Here is a 12651-nt window from a genome sequence, read left to right on the forward strand (position 1 = left end):
AAATTCTATTTCTTATTTGTATTTTAGAATTCTAGGCATTTATAAGTCCCTTCAATAACATTTTGCAAGGCAGTGTAGGCAATATCACAAGTTTTGAGTTAGGCCAATCTTACCTGGAATATCATTCCTAAAATATTAGGTTTTACCCTATTGTCAGTTTTCTTCAAAATTAATTTTTGGACCTTGTGTTAGGGTTCTCCAGAAAACCTGGAGAATCACTCAATTTGCCTATCATCTATTGAGAATTCATAATATCAGGTAGCATTACATAGAATGGTTGCAATTATTAAAATAAAGTTTTAAAAATATCACTATTTTTATAGTTTCCACTAATGTCCTTGTCTTATGTAATGGTTTTTAGCTACTTTTTATATTTATCAGTAGTATTGAGACACTAATAATGGGTAGAAAATATTCAATATTTTAACTGTGCCAAAACTATTCCACTAGTGCATTTACTTATTTGATCCTCACAACAGCCTGTTAGGTGTATACTATAGTTTTCATTTTTATAAATGAGGAAATAGAAGCACAGAGAGATGAAACAACTTGCCCAATGTCATATAGCTGGTAAGTGTTAAAACTAGGACTTGAACTTGAATACTCCAAATGTAGTACCTATATCTAAGTCAGAATTCCTTACTGCTTCTCTGTACTTTATACTCTAGTGCTTCCCTATAATTATATGGCACTTTTGTAATGTAGTAATTGTACTTTTGTGTTTAGTCCTCTTACAGGGTAAAATGTGTAGAAGTAAGTGAAAATGCAATCTTCTAAGGCATTTTCAAACTAGTGGAAAAGGCATAAAGTTTTGGGATAATTATAGTATACAGTGGAAACACAGAAAGGACACACACTTTTTAGTTTGTTTCTTTAGGACAGACACTCTTTGATGTGTGTGGGCATCAAGCAATATTTAAGTAGTCACTTGGAAGCTGATAAGTAGGCTTGGAACATTTTCATATATTTGACTTATAAGGGACAAGAAGCTCAAGTGGATTTAGAGTTTATCTGACACAGAAGGTAACATGAGCTTTTTGTTTGCATTTTTTCTCCAATCTCAAATCATCCTGGGGCAATTACAGAGGCAGAGTGGGTAGGATACTGCATATGCAATCGAATTGTGCCACAGCTGATGATCATTGATCTTTGGAAACCCCAAATTTCCTATGAGAGCTTCTGGAAAATTTTCCAGTGCTCCTTTCTGGAAAGAGACATTAACTTCAGTATCCTAGATTGTAAGCATACATTCAGAGAGGGAAAGAAGACAGTTTTTGTTTGTTTTTAAACTATCTGAATATCCAGGAATTGAGTTATTTTCTCTGGAATTAAAATAAGTCTGAGCAAATGGACTTAATTTTTAGACATGAAGAAATGTGAAAAATTCATGGAGACTTAAATCTCAAAGTAGGACATTTTTGGGCAGCATACACAAAGTAAATGAATGCTAAATTTTGAAACTTGGGGGAAATTTGTTCAAGAGGATTAAATGTCTACAACATTCCATCAAAAACGTAGACAGAGTAATAGTTTTGATATCGCTGGAATATAGACGCAATACTTCGAAGATTATGTTGAAAAGGCATCCATTCTGAGCATTTTAGGCCACACTAAAAGATTCTAAAGAGTTTATATTTCATCCTTAGATGAGTAGAGGGTTTTTTAATGTTTTACATAAGGGCATAGGTAGTCTTGCTTTAGGGGATATAACTGTTGAGAAGTATGTCTCCTAAGAGGAAGTGCAAAGCTAATTTTGTTATGTCAAAACATAAGCAAGCTTTACCCAACATGCAGGGCTTTTCAGGTCATATATTCTTTTATCCTTAACTTTCCCTATTCTTTTTTTTCTGATCCAAGTTACTACTTCTTTCTTCCTCCTTTTCTATATTCTGCAAGCTTTTAGTTCAATAGGAAACCATACCCACGTAATTCCAGAGTCCTTTCCTTCATGTATCTCTCTTCTTTCTTATTTTGTCAACAGTGAATCTTTCATTTTTCATACAGGGCCAGGAAGTAGAGACTATATTAATCTAGATTCCCAGTGCTGCCTTCAAATCACTTCTCTCTCATGTTCATATAAAACTCCTTTCTCAGTCTTGGCATATGAAATTTGGTTATATACTTTAACTGTTGCTGTGCGTAAAATTTTACATATTTATAGAAGATTTTGATATATAGCATAACTGTGCTTCCTTATCTCAAGTCATAATATTGTCCTTGTTGATTTGTAGGCTCTTACAGAAACCCCTCCAGCATGGTAAATTCCTTTTTTTTTTTTTTTTACTTCTTTAGATCCAAAACATTTCAGTTATACTTCATTTCAGCTATTCAAACCTACAGCTATGTTATCCAAACATAACAGCATTAGCAGTTGCTTCATCTCTAAAGTTAAACTGTCTATAACTGCTTTGTTAACAACCTCTTCCAGTTGCATTCATTATTTTATTCCCCATAAACAGTGGTTTAATGAACTACTTACATGATGTCTTATTTTTTTTCCATTGTAAAGTACCCTCCTTGTCTTCAATTTCTTCTCTTTGTAGACTAAATCCAAAGAATATAAATTCTATTTTAATAATGTAAATGTCCCCAACTCTATTGTCTCCATGCCCTTTCTCACATTGCTGAGAAAACACCATCATAAATTTATCAACTATCTGTCTTTTTTTTATCCAGGTTTCTGAGCACTAAAGAAAATCCAAGCAAGTACATCAGGGACACTTTCAATTCATCATGATATATCTCTAGGTCCTAATCAATAATTTACAGAACCATTGATATTTAATTTTAAAGCTCTGTGGGATGTTATCTTTAAGGCCTTTGAACTAAGTCTACCAAAATATCAGTGAGATTTAGAAAATATGCTTTAAACCCCTGAGTTCTTGCAAATTTGAATAGGAAGGAGTATCCCTTAGAAAATCACAGTTCAGTACAGCAATGATTCTTGAATGTCTTGTATATTTATAGATATAGAGCTAATATTAATAATCATAAAACAATTTAGATAGTGGATGTTTAAAAGTCAAAAACAGGTATTTCACAGATTATTTTCAACAAAACTTTTGTTATTTCAAGCAGACTTATCTTGTCCTTTAGTGTTTCTGGACATGGTAATTCCTAGTCTACTACTTATTATTCTCTGATCCAAAATTTATTTGTTTTAGCTGTGCTTTCTTTGAAGTATAATTCTCAAATTTATTTTATATGTGTGTGTGTGTATGGTTGCACTTTAGACCCAATTTTATACTTATAACTTGAATCTATATAGTATACCTATCACGAGGGCCTTTTAGATTATTACTATGCCAGGAATTGTCGCATTTTTCTTTTGTTGAATGTAAGAGATCAAAGGGCAGAATACATGGTCTGAAATATTCTTTGATGGTCTTTCATTAACAGAATAGTATTTAATAATTTTTCCCAAATCGCTGTAATTTAAAAATATCCCCCAAATTTTGCTGATGTTACTCTTATCCCTTTCTTACTCTCCCCTCATACATGAACATACAAGCAGTTTTTCTGAACAGCAAAAATTTCTTATCATGCCAGCATAATACAAAACATCTTTACTTTAATTTCACCTAATTTTTTAAGAGGTCAAGACAAACTCCTTTAAAAGAATAAAATATATATTCCAGGATATTTATAGAAAATATGTAGAGATTTCTTTCTTTCTTTTTTTTTTTTTTTAAGGTTTTATTTATTTGGAAGAGAGAGGGTGAGCACAAGCAGGCAGAGGGGCAGAGGAAAATGGAAAAAACAAACTACCTCATAAAAAGGGACCCCAGTGTGGGGATTCATCCCAGGACCTTGACATCATTACCTAGCCAAAACTTGGTATAGTCATTATTTTTAATTTTAGCCATTTTAAGAAATACACACTTATTTCATTGTGTGTTTGTGATAAAGTCTGTTTTTTCTTAAAATTGCTTCAAATTTAAAACAAACTTGAGGGTACAGAGATTTTCCATATATCATGTATGAGTGCCCTCATACATGCAGGGCCTCATGCACTGTCAACATTACCCAAATTTTGCTTTTTTTTTTTCCAAGGATGAACTGAACTTATAATGCACATCATAATCACCCAATATCCATAATTTACCTAAGGATTCACTCTTACCATTTAGACAAATGAATAATGACATATATCTATCATTATAATATCATACAGAGTATTTTCAGTGTTCCAAAATTCATCTACATTTTGCATATTCATCTCTTCCTCTTCCTCTTCAACTCCCCACCTCTGGCAAGCATCGATCTTTTTATTTTCTCTATAGTTTTGCCTTTTCTTTTATTTTCTATAGTTAAGAGTCCATTTCTTGGTTTGCCTCTCTCTCTTTTTTTCCTTTTCTCCTTTGTTTGTTAAATTCCACATATGAGTAAATTTTATGGTATTTGTCTTTCTCTGACAGTCTTATTTCACTTAGTGTAATACTCTCTAGCTCCATCAATGACATTGCAAATGATAAGACTGAATTCTTTTTTTATGGCTGAATATATATATATACACATATATATACATACATATATATGTATATATATAATCTCTTCTTTATCAATTCATCAGTTGATTGGACATTTGGGATCATTCCATAATTTGGCTATTGTTGATAATGGTGCTATAAATATCAGAGTGGGGGATCCCTGGGTGGCTCAGCGGTTTAGTACCCGCCTTTGGCCCAGGGTGTGATCCTGGAGTCCCAGGATCGAGTCCCACATCAGGCTCCCTGCATGGAGCCTGCTTCTCCCTCTGCCTGTGTCTCTGCCTCTCTCTCTCTCTCTCTCACACACAAATAAATAAAATCTTTAAAAAATAAAAAATAAATAAAAAATAAACATCAGAGTGCATGTGTCCTTTTAAATCTGTATTTTTGTATCCTTTGGGTAAATACCTAGTATTGCAATTGCTGGATCACAGGTGCTATTACTGGACCACTTTCTTACAATAAACACAAAAATAAATTCAGAATGGATGACAGACCTAAGTGTGAGATAGGAATCCATCAGAATCTTAGAGGAGACCACAGGCAGTAACCTCTTTGACATTTGCCATAGCTACTTCTTACTAGATATGTCTCCTGAGGCAAGTGAAACAACAGCAAAAATAAGCTGTTGGGACTTGATCAGAGTAAAAGCTTTTGCACAGTGAGGGAAATAGTCAACAGAACTAAAATACAACATACAGGATGGGAGAAGATATTTGCAAATTATATATTTGATAAAGGGTTAATATACAAAATATATAAAGAACTTATCAAACTCCCCCACTCAAAAAAAAAAAAAAAACCGAATAATATAGTTGAAGAAAGTGCAAAAGACACAAACATTTTTCCAAATAAGACATCCAGATGTCTAAGAGACACGTGAAAAGATGATCAACATCACTCAGCATCAAGGAAATACAAATCAAAACTACAGTGAGATGTCAACTCACATCAGTCAGAATGGCTAACACTAGCACAGGAAACAATAGGTGTTCATGAGGATGTGGAGAAAGCAGAACCGTCTTACACTGTTAGTGGGAATGCAAACGTGCAGTTGTTCTGGAAGACAGTATGGAAGTTCTATAAAAAGTTAAAAATAGAACTACCCTATCGTCCAGCAATTGCACTTTTTTTAAAGCATCAATATTCCATTAATTGGATGTGCCAACAGTTGCTATATCCATTCATCTGCTGAAGAACATCTTGTTAGCTTCCAAGTTTTGGCAATTATGAATAAAGCTGCTATAAACATCTATATATAGGTTTTTGTGTGGGCTTAAATTTTAAACTCTTTGGGTAAATACCAAAGAGTGCAGTGGATGGATTACATGCCAACAATGTACGTAGTTTTGTTAGAAACCACCAAACTGCCCAAAGTAGCATTCCACATTCCCACCAGGAGTGCATGAGAATTTCTGTTGTTCCACATTCATGTCATTATTTGGCATTGTTAGCATTATGGATTTGGGTCATTCTAATAGGTCTGTAGTTGTATCTCAATGTTTTTAATTTACATTTTCCTGATGACATAAATTGAGCATCTTCTCCCAAGTGGTTTTAATTTCCTATTCTTAATTATGTCGTTATCCATGTGCTCATTTGCCATCCATCTATCATCTCTCAAGTCTCTGTTCATATATCATATGAAGTTTCTTTTCCTTACTGATTTTTGGCAGTTGTCTATATGTTTTGAATATATGTTATCAGATATAACTTACACCTATTTCCTCCCAGCTTGTGGCTTGTTTTTCTGAATAGTGTCTTTTTAAGAGAAATATTTTTAATTTTTATAATGCCCAATTCACAGATTTTTTTAACAGATTCTCTTAGACATTTTTTTCTTAACCCAATGCTACAAAAATGTTCTCCTATATTTTCTTCTAGAAGTTCAACAGTTTTAGACTTTACAATTAGTTTGATCTATTTTGAGTTTATTTTTGTATGAATAATAGGTTGAAGTTTTACATTGTTTTGTTTTGGTTTTTTTTTTTTTTTTTTGCATTGGATATCCAATTACTCCAGTTAATTTTTGAAAAGTCTATCTTTCTCCACTAAATTTTCTTGCATTTTAACTGAGAATCAATTATCTAAATATGAGTGATTCTGTACTCTATATTTTTAATCTATTTTTCTGCTTCCATGCTAAAACTATTCATAATATCTCAAAGCCAAGCATCCCCCCTATTTATTTTTTCTTCAAAATTATTTCAGTTCTTTGAGGTTTTGTTTTGCTTATTTTAAAAAAAATTTACTTGTGGATGTTAGAATCAGTTCTCCCATTTCTATATAGCCTGCTGGGATTTTGACTTGAATTTCATTGTAGTTTGAGATAAATTTCAGGAGAACTGACACCTTTATGTTAAATTCTCTGATCATAAAAAAAATAAAAAAAAAAAAAAAAATAAATTCTCTGATCATGAACATGGTATATCCCCCCCCCCCTTTTATAGGTGTAATTTCATTTCTCTTAGTTGTGTTTTGTAGCTATCAGGTTTTTTGTTTGTTTGTTTGTTTGTTTTATTTTATTTTGTTTTGTTTTGATTTGTTTTATTGTTATTGTTGTTTTAATCAGAAACCTACTGTCTTTATAGACCAATTTTCTGAATTAAATTCTTTTAAAATACTCAGCTGTTTCTGTTTTCCTATTTTTACCTTTATAGGAACATTCACCAACTTCTCAACTCCTTTAGTTCTTTATTAAAAACAGCATTCTGAAGAAGTCATCCTGAGTAGTCCCCCAAAGTAAAAGTCAGTTTGATGGTTGCAAGATTAGCGACCATAACAATTACTTAGACTTTCTTCTAGTATAAAGAGACTGAGTTCAAAAGGTAATAGAAGAAATAGGGAATACAATGTAGGAGATAGATAATTGTATTCAAATAGAGCAAAATATGGCAATTACTTAAGTAGGTCATGTTTCTTTTTATGTGATAAATATTCATCGTCAAGAACCACTAGAACCACTAGAACCACTAGAACGTGGTTTATAATTTTAGAAAGTTAGAATAGCCATCAGAAAAATTACTTTAGTTAAAATGAAGAGTAGACCTGAATAGGTAGGTACAATTTTGAAAGTTAGAAATGGTGAAATAATTTTTATTTTGATAGAACTACTTTAAAATACATAGACTATAAAAGGTGGTGTTTTGTTATTGCTGTTGTTTTGTTTTCTTAAGGTCTTTTTGGGGTTTAATGGGAGTTGAGGAAGGGATAGTGTGAGAGCAGATTATGATGGAACTGTAATATTCTGCTGAGGAACTTCATTTCATTCTTTATTTATGTGACAATCCACTATAAAATGTTCTTATTTGCAAGGTACTAAATCAAACATAAATTTTAGGACCTTAGCCTGGCACCATATCAAGGATGAGAGGAGGAAGAACAGAAACTTTCATTATGTGGTAGTAAAATTACTTCTAATGAGGGGATTGTTTTGGGTATTTAGAATGGAAACTGTTGCCTATCAGTGATGCACCCCTACAAGAGAAGGAAGACAATACATGTGACTTTGACAATACATTGCTTCACTATCTGGACTCTTATTCTCTGAATTCTAGTAGGTTATTACGTTTCTATAATGCATGCAAGAAATCCAGCCATCATTAAGCTGTCTTATTGTGTGCTAATTGTGTATATGTATAATTGAAATGATGTATTCATTGATGTGTGCACTTATTTAAGATGCATTAGTTTAAGATTTGTATTAGTATATGCTTGATAATATTTGCTTGCTTAGTTTCTTAAGCACTTAGCAGCTATTTGGATATGAATCTATACTTTTATCCCAAATACTTAAAGAAGGCCTAAAGAGCTTATATTGACAAATCATTATTATGATTTAAATAACTAAGTTATAAATAACTGAAAAAATTTCGTTTGAACATTCCATACTTTCAAACTTTTGAAAAATCTTTATTTTTTGACTTCTAATTAGTATGAATTAATGAGGTTCTTGCTATAAAATTCATTCCAATTTTCTCACTAATCAGAATTCATTCTTGCCTGCTATGAAGGTGTGGTTTGGATGATTGAATATTATGTTCTCTGTGGTTTCTCCACTCACAGGTCAATTAACTCCTTTGCTTCAACTCCTCTGTTTGGAAAATGGCTCTCTTATTGCTTGTAATTCAGCCTTCTCACAGGAGTGCTGTGAAGTATAATGAAGAAGGAAGTAGCACTGACAAATTGAAATTGAATAGAACTGAGGTTTCAAGGATCTATGATTTGCACCTGGTCTTGCTAGTTAAGAAACATTGTAAATTAAACTTTTTTGAGACTTAAATTGTCCTTGTATAAAATAATGGAATGGATTTTTCTGTTATTTGTTGGAAAGACTTAAGTACCACCTGTGAGAGAAGAGATAAAAAAGGGAAAATAATAGCCAGAAATGAAACTAAAGAATATTAAATTGAGACACTGCAAGAAGATCATTTTAGAAAGAAAGAAAGTGAGTAGAGAAGGGGGAGGAGAGAAGGAACATTAACAGATCTCATGCTTCAAGAAGGAGAGGACGGAGCCTGGAGGCATTTGTAGGCACATTAGAGTAAAACTTCAAACTAAGAAAGATGTGGGAAGAACTGGCATTGTGAGCGTGGAAAAAGGTAGAATAAACATTAAGCTGATCTCAGTAGTAGTAGGTTGGCTACCTGTTGGTTCTCTTTTAAAGGGGGGGGGGGGGGAGAAAGATGAGGTGACGGAAAAAAAAGACCCATAAAGGAAGAGCAGACAAGTTATGATAACACCTGAAGGCAATCCTGTATCTGATGACATTCAGAGGAAATGGTAGTGGATAGATCTTGGGTAATTTGAAGAGTATTAATGCCTTCTACAGATACTAGGTATGGGAGTACATTCTGTAAATTGTAGAAGTGTATAGATATGTAAAGGAAATATTTAGAAGGAAGGTGATTGAATTCAAAATAGGATTTTTTTTTTAAATTCCAGAAACTATCTGCATTGGCAGTAAAGTCATTAAACAGGGCAAGGGTAAGGTGTCTTAACCTATTTAGAATTTTGTCATTTCCTTAGATAACAGCTTCTAAAGAGATCAACTTCATTCCTATTCATTAGACTTCCAATGTGATTATAGGAAAAAGAAACAAGGCTGAATATAATAAGGAAGTTAATATCTTATTAATCACTCTTAACTCTGGAGTAAACTCATCATAACTATAGTTAGTGACATGACAGCAGCTATAAATATATAAACTGAAGAGTCAAATGAATTTGCCTCATGGTTAAGTATAGACCTGTGTCCAAGGAAGATTACACCAAAGAGGTTTCTATATCAGCCTGAATTTGTAGCATTGAAAATAAAGAAAATGAATATATGACCGCTAAATCTTATTCAGGGTGATTGATTCATATGAGATTTGATTGATCAGAATTTCATATTTATTCAAATGTGAGTAAATATGAAAACAAATATGAGTTAATGTGAAAATTTTTATTCTTAAAAATTCATGTACTAATCCTTCATGATTCCTAGGCTTTGTTCCTGTCAAATGATTTAATATCATATGCTAACATCAGCAGTACAGCAATTTTAAACAATGTGCTTATTAGAATTACATTTGGCAACTATTCAATTATTCTTCCCGTCTGACTCTCAATCCCCAGATGGGTTCTTGTAATGAGGATAATAGAACAGAAGAAACTTCTTAAATAGATCATAGCTCATTGGTTGAAGAAGGATTTTGCCCAGCTTACCAAGACCTTCTCTTTGCTTCCATAACTACCAGAGTTGTTACCTAACTCTGTTCCTCATGCTGATGATAATGGCATACTGCATGATATCTTTGTTCTTGGTCTGGTTCATTAGGTGAACTCTGAAGCTGGGAGCATCTTATTGACATAAATATGTCTTTGGCATTTACTTTCACACAAATCCTATGTGAAAGAATCTCCTGAAAACTTTCATATTTTTCTTATGCTGAAACAGTGATACATATCCTATCTTCTCTGGATATACTTAACATTACTTTTCCAGGCAAATGGTGGCAATCTCCCAAATTCTTTATCTTTAGCTAATGCTTTGTTGCCTTCCATAGAACCATGAGGAATTGTTTCTCTTCCTCTTTTTCCTTGAATCATGGGGAAGGACCCAGATGAGAGTGTAGTAGTATTCCTCCAAGTTGAATAAGGCTCTTATATTCTGTAATCTCCAGATTTAAAAAAAAAAAAAAAAAGCCCTTGTTCAGACATATTCCCAAATTCCAGGGGTATTTCTGTTAAACACTGTTTTTCTCATCAGACATACAAACACATACGAGAACAAAAGATACTTGAAAAAACCAAAATCTCTAATATCCAAGAATTCTATGTTCATAGTCTCAAAGGGGGTCCCCATGATTCATCTTCTGGTGCTCATGTACTTGTGAAATGCCCTGACCTTGACAGTTAATGGAAACTTTGAATTGCATCTAACTATTAGAAGCCAACAAAGGTTAGGGGATATGTATGTGACTACAGTACATTTATAGACATCTTACCAAGAAACTTTCTCTCTTACCAGATTTGAAAGGCACACTGGTGTGCTGCCCAAACCCATATGGAGAGAGTCATGAAGCAAGGAACTGAGAACAGACTCTGACCAACAGCCAGGAGAGAAAAAAAAAAAAATTCTTCTGCAAGAAGCAGCTCTTTCCAAAGTCTCAGGTGATACCCTTGCTCTGACACCTAGATTGCAATTTGGTGAGATCTTGAAGCAAGGACCAAGGTAAGCAGTTCCACGAATCTTGACCCTCAGAAACTGTGAGACAATAAATGTATTTTTAAGCACCTAAATTTGTGATGATATTATTAAAAAGCAGCAAATAACTACTATGTTGAGGAAAGACTAATCTCTCTTTACTAGCAATCTTAATTTTTTGTATTGATCTGTAAGAGATAAGGTTAGAGAAAAACTAGTCTTCTAGTTTACATTGATCCTGTTTATTTCACAGTGATGTTTTGCCCCTGAACTTTACCAAGAGTGATGGAGTGAGTGGGAAGGGAAGTGGTAATGGTCTTAGGATTGGGAATAAATAAAAGGTGACTGTGTTGCAATTAAATAAAAAAAATAGGGAATCCCTGAGTGGCTCAGCGGTTTGGCATCTGCCTTTGGCCCAGGGCACGATCCTGGAGTCCCAAGATCCAGTCCTGCATCGGGCTCCTGGCATGGAGCCTGCTTCTCCCTCTGCCTCGATCTCTCTCTCTCTCTCTCTCTCTCTCTCTCATGAATAAATAAATAAAATATGTTTTAAAATAAATAAATAAAAAATAACAAAAAGGAACATTTTCATTTGAAGTTGTAATATAGGAGGAACTGTGGGAAAAAGAAGCGAAAATGTAATGAGAAAATGCTTATTAAACAGTGGAAGAGTCAGTAAAAGAAGGAAATCATAAAACTCCTACAGGAAAACAAACCAAATTCAAAAGGGCTTTGAAAGATAGACATGTCAAAACAAGCCCAGAAATTGGCAAATGTCATTAAGTATGTGTTTTCTTAATTTAATCATACAGGAGGCAGAAAACTAAAGTATGGTGAATTTTGTTGACATGATATGGTCTCCTTCTCCTATGTTATAATATTCAAGGGTTTGAAAGCATAAATTCATCCCCAAGAAGTAGAGAAAACTTTAAAAGTTTCCCAAGGAAAAAGGGACATTTTCAATCAATTGAGTAAAGATTTTTCTAGTTGTTTATGCTAACCTTTGGCAAGTGTTTTCGATGTGATTACATTTTAGAGAAAAAAAAATAAAAATGTGGGTTGGAAACATTTGACAGCTCTACACACAAAAATGCAAAATATTACTTTAAGAAGAAAAAAGAATGATGTAAATTTTGAAGCTTTAAAAAATTAATGGTAGCTCAATAAAAAATTAAACTATCAGATATTTGTAGATTTGTTATTCCTGGCAGTGATACATTTGAAAAAAAAATAACAAGAAATAAACAGATCATCAAATGTTTCATTGATTTAGGAGAAATAGTACTTAGAGACACAACCAAATTCAGTACTTCGATCTGAGTTCAGAGCAGCTATCTGACAATGTATCTAGGATTCTGTTTGACAATATATCAGGTTACTAGTTTTCATCAAATTTTGGGTTGAACTAGATACTACTACATAGAATAAAAAACAGAACAAATATACTAATGCTGAAGCATGTGTTGCATA

At 33.1% G+C, this 12651-nt stretch overlaps 1 long non-coding RNA gene across 1 annotated transcript in view; it reads left to right on the top strand.

Moving 5' to 3' along the window:
• The window catches only part of LOC112907835 (uncharacterized), a 299234-nt gene extending 287474 nt beyond the window's left edge, over positions 1-11760 (top strand). Inside the window, exon 6 of the long non-coding RNA XR_012002151.1 lies at positions 11005-11760. This is a non-coding gene — a long non-coding RNA (uncharacterized lncRNA). The remainder of the gene's footprint in view (positions 1-11004) is intronic.
• Positions 11761-12651: the final 891 nt, after the last annotated feature.

Source organism: Vulpes vulpes, chromosome 6 (assembly GCF_048418805.1).
Source record: "Vulpes vulpes isolate BD-2025 chromosome 6, VulVul3, whole genome shotgun sequence".
In the NCBI taxonomy this organism is placed as follows: Eukaryota; Metazoa; Chordata; class Mammalia; order Carnivora; family Canidae; genus Vulpes; species Vulpes vulpes.